Source organism: Saccostrea echinata, unplaced genomic scaffold, assembly GCF_033153115.1.
Source record: "Saccostrea echinata isolate AGI-Se365-2 ecotype Australia unplaced genomic scaffold, CSIRO_AGI_Sech_v1 ptg000023l, whole genome shotgun sequence".
Taxonomy (NCBI): Eukaryota; Metazoa; Mollusca; class Bivalvia; order Ostreida; family Ostreidae; genus Saccostrea; species Saccostrea echinata.
Window position 1 is genome coordinate 1,463,080 of NW_026889772.1, and position 8,490 is coordinate 1,471,569.

Genomic DNA, 8,490 nt, shown 5'->3' on the forward strand with positions numbered 1-8,490 from the left:
GAAGACTCCTATACTCACCAAAACATTACCGTAATGATAATAATAAGTTAAAGTTTAGAAGATCGTATATATGACATTATCATAAATAATTAGTAAATAGACCAAGTGTCCGCTAAATAAATATATTATAATTTAATAAAAGTAAAATTATGTTAAAGAAATTATAAATGAATGTGTGGGGTTTTTTTTTTTCAAATAAATGTGTATTTATAAAAGATTTGGTTCTACTTTTGTTAAATATTATATTTTATCTGATGAAACCAATATCTATAATTTGATTTACCTTCGGTCATCAGTAGAATTCTCTGCTAAAGAAATATATTATTATTTACTAAAAATAAAATCATGTTAAAAAAATTATGAATGAATGTGTTTGTGTGTGGTTTTTTTTTTTCAAACAAATGTGTATTTATAAGAGATCATGTTCTAATTTTGTTAAAAATCATAAGTTTTATCTGAAGAAAGTAATATCTATAATTTGATTTTATTTAAAGTGTGACTCTCGGTCATAAGTAGGAGACTGAAAACCTTAGAATCAAAATTATTTGTTTATGTAATTCCTCTGAGATCAACATTTTTTCTTATTTATCTTACAGTAATGCTAGCTTCTTGTACACATATCATTTACTTTATGTCCAACTGCATATATTTCTTTATTTTTTACATGGATTATGGGTCATGCACAAGAACTGATATAACCTGAGCACATGATATACCTGGAAATAGTATCAGAATTTACGTCATCTTTTATTCAACAAGTACGTTAAATTCAAAATACTAATAGAAAGCAACAGCCAAATCAACTGGATTCAGAATATGTCCGGATTAGCTTACTTACACATGGGAACTTATCAGAGAGTTTGTTTTTTATAATACTGATGTTTAAAAGAAAAATTGTTAGTTTTTTCACCAGCATAGTTTTCCCTTTCCGTCAACCATAGGAAAATTTTTTTATTTGAATTCTTCACTTAATATTTTTGCGATGAGTAGAGGAAGGCTTGATAGAACATTTATTAGATCCCACTATGTGTCTTTGCTACAAAAGTAAAAAAAAAAAAAAAAAAAAAAAAAAAAAAAAAAAACACTTTTCACAACGTTTCAATATTCAGAGAGGCTGTAGACAAGGGGATCCTTTATCACCTTATATCTTTATCTTGTATGCAGTAATTTAAGTAATTCTGATTAGAAAAAAAACCAAGAGAATCACTGTGAAGAACATGGAAAAGAAAATATCACAATAAGCGGATAACACTTCAATTAGGTGGTAGCAAAGAATCACTGATAGAAGTGATGAAAACATTAAAGAAATTCTCAGAAATGTCTGGTTAATATATATCAATTGTTCAAAATCCCATGCGGTTTAAATTGGTTCCAAAACAAATTAGTCATGAGTATAACCTTAAGTGGGGATGTACAAGATTTACCCTATTTGGAATTGAATTTGATGTCGATTTGAATGAAATGGAAAGACTCAACTGTGAACTCAAATTAAGACATATAAAAGACACGATTAACCAGTGGAGTAGGAGATATTTGACACCTGTTGGGAAGATATCGTTCTCAGAACTCTAGTTCTATCTCTTTTACATCATTATTAATGGTTATTCCTAATCCATCAGAAAACTTTTTGAAGGAACTTAAAAAAATATTTCATTTGTATGGAATGATCCATATCACAGAGTGAAGAAAGATGTCTTAGTAAAAAAATATATGAAGAAGGCGGACTAAAAATGATAGATATAAGAGCTTTTACTGCATGACTAAAATTATTTTGGATGAGACGGCTCATTTTGTCAGATAAAGATTTACAAAATATTTTACCGGATATAGATTTGATAAAAAATATCAACATGTGGCATTGAATATATTAAAATTATCCTTAAGAATTTGAAAAACAAGTTATTGGAAAGATGTTTTTGAGCCGTGGACTGAATTAGATAATAAACACTTTAGTCATTGTGAGGTTTCAGGAGACGCACCATTTTTAGCTCTTCTGAGCCAAAGGCTCAAAGAGCTAATGCTATGGCCATTTGTGCGGTGTGCGTAAACTTTTTAGAATATGGGCCATAACTCAAGAACCCCTTGGCCAATTATTGTCAAATTTGTCACAGGGTATCCTTGGCCCAAGGGCTCCCTTTTATACTAAAACTGGGGTTGTGACCCTTTAACAAGGGGAGATAATTAGGAAAATAGAAACAAAAGTACTGGTTGCTAAAAAATCTTCTTCTCAAGAACCACTGGGCAGATTATCACCAAACTTACACAAAAGGATGAGGATATGTTGTAGATTAAAATTTGCACGGGGATTTACCCTGGGGCAAAGGGCGTGGTCTCAAGGTCACTTCAAAGTTGACCAAAAATTACATTTTATTAAAATGTTGATATTTTGCTTACTATAAGGACTAGGATCATCAAATCTTGTCAGTTGGTGCATCTAAGGACCTCATATCATGTTGACTCAAAAGTAGGTCACGGTGACCTACTTTTTAAATTTTGCGGCCATTCTTTTTCAAAATGATTTAGAGGCATATTTTGAACAATTTAAGGCCTATGATCATCAAACTTTGTCAGTTGATGCATCTTGGGTCCTCAAAGTACGTCAACTAAAAAGTAGGTCACCTTGACCTACTTTTTGAATTTTATGGCTAATCTTTTTTAAAACAATTAAGGTCATTAATTCGAATACGGGGAGGCTTAGAATCATTAAATCTTGTAAGATGATGCATCTTGGGGCCATAAAACATATTAATTAAAAAGTAGGTCACAGTGACCTACTTTTTGAACTTTGCAGGCATTCGATTTCAAAGCATTTTAGAGGCATAATTTGGACATTTTAAGTCCTATGATCATAAAACTTTGTAAGTTGATGCATCTTGGGTCCTCAAAAAAGGTCAACTGAAAAGTAGGTCACCGTGACCTGCTTTTCAATTTATATGACTATAATTAAATATTTCAGGTACTAATTGGCTTAGAATCATCAAACTTTGTCAGTTGATGCATCTTGGGTCTTCGGAGTAGGTCGACTAAAAAGTAGGTCACAGTGACCTACTTTTGAAAATTTATGGCGTTAATTAAATATTTTTCGGGTACTAATTGGCTTAGAATCATCAAACTTTGTCAGTTGATGCATCTTGGGTCTTCAGAGTAGGTCGACTAAAAAGTAGGTCACAGTGACCTACTTTTCAAAATTTATGGCGATAATTAAATATTTCGGGTACTAATTGGCTTAGAATCATCAAACTTTGTCAGTCGATGTATCTTTGGTCCTCGGAGTACAGCAACTGAAAAGTAGGTCACGGTGACCTACTTTTGAAAATTTATGGCTTTAATTAAATATTACAGGTACTAATTGGCTTAGAATCATCAAACTTTGTCAGTTGATGCATCTTGGGTCCTTGGAGTAAAACAATTGAAAAGTAGGTCACTTTGACCTACTTATAAAATTTTATGATTATAATTTTTAAAAATATTTTAGGTATTAATTGGCTTAGAATCATCAAACTTAGTTGATGGGTCCTCAGAGAATGACAAGTGATAAGTAGGTCACCATGACCAACTCTCAGGTACTAATTGGCTTAGAATCATCTTGGGTTCTCAGAGTGTGAATTGGAATTTCAAGGGTTTATGTAAATATACAGGATACTTTGAGGCTTCAAATAGAAGTGATAGGTTGTACAGTTTATCAGAAGAGCGATTCAAGGCCCATGGGCCTCTTGTTTTTTTATAAAACTAAAATTGTCATTGATGGGAAAGTTATTTATATTAAAAATATGTATGACCTGAATATTAGATTTATATATGACCTTATAGATGAGAATGGTTTCTTTTACCATTTTTGTGATATGTTTCCAAATGTAAGTCTCAATTTCTTAAAATTTGCAGGTCTAATACATGCTGTAAAAACATGAATGAGGGCAATGAAAATCAATGATGTCACCTTAAAATTACCAAACCCTTATATTTTGTCTACCACTCAAGTTCTTTCAAAGATTAAGAAAGCAGAACAGTTTTATGAAATAATTAATGTTAATGATGTTGAACCCACGGGGGAAAAGATGAAATGATAGTTTTATTTGAGGAAAAAGGAAAGTAATATGATTTATAAACTTCCATGAAAAATTGCAAAAACAGTCAACTTCAATGGTTTCAATATAAAATTTTGAATAAAACACTAGGTACAAACTCCTATCTTTTTAAATTTAGGAAAAGAGGTAATTGAGTTTCTTACTGACAATATCTATGTAGTTTTTGAAAATCAGGTCTTTCAACAATCTGTTGGAATTTCCATGGGTACCAATTGCGCACCCTTGTTAGCAGACCTATTTTTGCATTCATCCGAGGCAGAATTTATTTTAAAACTTTTAGATGAGAAGAGGAAAACACTTGTTGTAGTCTTCAACTCGATATTTAGATATATCGACGACGTATTATCAATTAAAAATAGTTACTTCCATTCCTAAGTCGACTCGATATATCCGAGTGAGTTTAAAATAAAAGATACCAAAGAGTCTGACACATTTGTTTCATATTTAGATATTTTACTAGAAAAAATTTTAATGGTAACCTAATAACAAAGCTTTATGATAAACGTACTGACTTCAATTTTTCAATCGTCAACTTCCTTTACTTACGTAGCAATATACCCTTATAACCTGCATACGGGGTTTTTGACTCCCAGTTGATTCGATACGCAAGAGCGTGCTCCATGTATGAACAATTTCTAAAAACGAGGCAAGCTATTGACAAACAAGTTGATGAAACAAGGATATCAACAGTCTCGTTTGAAGTCATCATTTGACAAATTTTATGGTCGATACAATGACCTTGTCAGTAAATACAACCTGTCATTAAGTCAAATGCTGACAGACATTTTTCATACTAATTGTCAGGCCATTATTTATACAGTGAATTGTCGACGGATTTTCCCCTTATTTCCCGATCATGACAAGGAGCACACTCGTACAGCGGGTGTGACCGGTCGGCAGGGGATGTTCACTCCTCCATGCCACCTGATCCTACTTCTGATGTTTTTAGAGATCTTTCTTTGTTCTGCTCCCGATTTGTATTGTCTAAATGGACGACTTTGAGCTTGAATACTGTTTGTTATCTTCTTATTTCATTATAAATTATGCTCTTTCTGCGATGTGGAAGAAGAAACAATAATACAATCATGTTTTATGGAAATGTGATAATGTGCATACTTTTCTTAAAAATCTTGAACTATATTGTGGACTATATAACAGGTGAAGAAAAACGAACGGTGATCGATCTCAAAAAATCTACAAACAATATAAATCTGTGAAGCGGGCATTAAAGAAGGACCCCTGGAAATTCCAGAGGTTGAATCAGGTGCCTAGGAGGAGTAAGGACTCCCTGTTGACCGGTCACACCCGCCGCAAGACCTTTGAATTAATCAAGGATACATTGCGTAGTCAAATCTAGTATAAAAAGAAATGTCTAACATTTAGTGCGATACAAGTCAGCCAAAATACGACCCAGTGATAAGGTATATTTGCGAACAAGGTCGTTATAACGACCATAGAATTTACGAAGTGCTGACATTAAACGAGGTTGTTGAAATCCCTGTAAAATCAGCTAATCAGTGAGTAGCATGCCTCGTTTTAAAATTTGATAGTACTCAGAGCCAGCTCTTGAGTAGCAAATGTTTGGAGACATGAACACAATAAGCAGTTGGTAGTGGAATATTACCTCAAAATAAGGAAAGTTGACGATGGAAAAGCTGAAGTCATATCGTTTGTCATACAATTTAGTTGTTAGCTGGCCCATATTTTCTATAGTCAGTAAAACATCTAAATATGAAACAGATGTGGCAGACTCTATGGTGTTTTTTATTTCAAGTTCACTGGGATATATCGAGACGACATATGAATAAAAATGACTGTTGTTAATTGGTAAAACATCGTCAATGTATCTGAATGTAGAATTGAAGGCCATGGCAAGTGATTTCCTCTTCTCATGTAGAAATTTTTAAATTCTGCTGCATAGGAAATATAAAAACTAGTCGGTTAATAGAGGAGTACAATTAGTGCCCATCGGAATTCCAACAGTTTGTTTGAAAACGGTCTCCGAACACTACATAAATGTCAATGAGGTACTCCAGCATCCTTTTAATATCAACTTCAGAGTACTTGTGTGTACAAACACAATGGTTTTTAACGAAGTTATTTTGCAGATGACCAATCTCAAGGTGTGAAAATTTCCGAGTTCCGTTTTTATTGAAGAAGCAATTCTTTATGATATCGAAAAGTTTAGATTTTAATTTATCGTGAAGAATTGATGTATAAAGTGTGGAAAAGTAGTATGTTTTGTATTGTGAACAATGATATATACATTTGTGGTATTTCTCTCTTATGTAAACTTGCAGAGAGCTAATATCTTCATACCTGTATTAAATCTGTGGCAGTTATACATACAGAAAAACTACTTTCAAGTTGATTTTTTATGATAGCTGCCTAGAATAGTAATCTCAATGGTTCCTTTTTCTTTCTGTAGGCCTTTAATCTTCATCCGAAACTCTCGGTATTTTTTTTTTACTCGTCTATACCTTTTGTAATATTAAATTTTCCAGTCTACTCAAAATATCAATGAATTCATGCCACAAACATTTCGGTAAACACACGACCTAACCTATGACGAGAAGATTGCTTTGAGAGGGTAAACAATCTCAGTCTCTTCATCATAACGGATATGTCTCACTAAAAACCGAGGCATTTAACTAACAGATAAGTTGATGTCACAGGGATTTCAACAACCTCGTTTAAAGTCAGCATTTCGTAAATTTTATGGTTGTTATAATGACCTTGTTAGCAAACATAACCTATCATGGGGTCGAATTATGGCTGACGTGTTTTATACCAATTGTTATGCTTTTTTATACTTAATTTGACTAAGAAATATTTCGTCCACCTGGTCAATACATAGGGATTACGGCAGGTGTGACTGGTCAACAGTTGATGCTTACTCCTCCTAGGAACCTGATCCAACCTGTGGAATTTCCAGGGGGGGGGGGGTCATGATTTAATGCCCTGTTTACAGATTTGTATTGTTTGTATATGTAGATATTTTTGGGATCGTTCACCGTTCGTTATCGTCACCTTTTTCATTTCTATGAACACATCTCTAACAATATACAGTGTGTGAGTGGCCTTTGCGATTGATGTATAGTCAAGAGATAGTGATCTGGCTTGTTGTTCGTTGGGAAGTCTTCATTAGAGGGAGATACGATGACGTTCCTGCTGTCTGACAACCATGTCAAGTTCAACGACACATCGTTCTCCATTCTGAAAGATAATGAAAATAAATACTGACTACTTACGTACGTTCATACACTTGTATTTTTTAGCAAAATGCGCTTTATAATTTTTTTTTTATTCTTGAAGAAGGATGATATCCATATCTAGTCCCAACTTTCGTAAAATAGTCTTCGTCTTAATTTTCATTTTCACTGACCAGGGACCCAGGAATACAATAAAGAAATCCCGCTTGTCGTTACATATAACCCCCGGAACCTTTTAATGTCTAACTCCGTAAAACAGTGTTTCCCCATTCTACAACAATCCCAAAATCTAAAGTAATTGATTGACCTGAGGAGCATTATCTATAGCCGGCGCCAACCCCCAAACCTGAAGAAACTCCTTACAAGAGCCAAATTTTCGTCAAATGAAGACATACATTGTACGCACAGTAGCCAAATGTATGGACCCCCTAAGTGGAACCTGTCCTTATTTAAAAACGGGAGAGAAGTTTACTTTTAAAAGTGTTAAAACATTTACCGTTAATGCGAATATGTCATGCAAATCTAAAAATTTGATATGCTTTATGACTTGTACTTCAGGCGGGGAAAATTACGTTGGACAGACCGGCAACAAACTAGCTGACAGTGTAAAAGTCCATAAACAACAAATACGGGACCCCTCTGTCAGGAATACGCCTTGCAGTGAACATTTTTATTCATGTGCGAACTTTTTAATATTTCCATTTTATAAAGTTCTAGAAAATAATGAACAATTATGGAGAGCCAAGGAAGATTACTTTGTAATATTATTTAAACCTAAACTAAATGTAAATTGAACATTATATCTTAAAAGTAGCAGTCTATTTCATCACAATGTACATGTGTTCAATTCTATACGTTTGGCGCCCTATTGACATTTACCTGCGCCAATGTATAATGCTGCCTTTGTGACGTCACAATAACGACGTCATAACAACCAAGTAGTATTCTTTTTATAAACTTTATTACACTCTGAAGAGCCTCACGGCGAAAGCGCCAGTGTAATAATTAAATGTGAACTTGCTTGTTTATCTTGGATTAAGTTTTAATTTAAAACCTACCTATACCATGGACTTTTAATATATATATATACGAGGGTTGTCCCAGAAAAACGCAAACTTTGTGAATATTTCAGAAACTATTCGACCAAAACTAATAATTTTTTGAACGTTGTTGGAAAATGATATTTTCGGTAT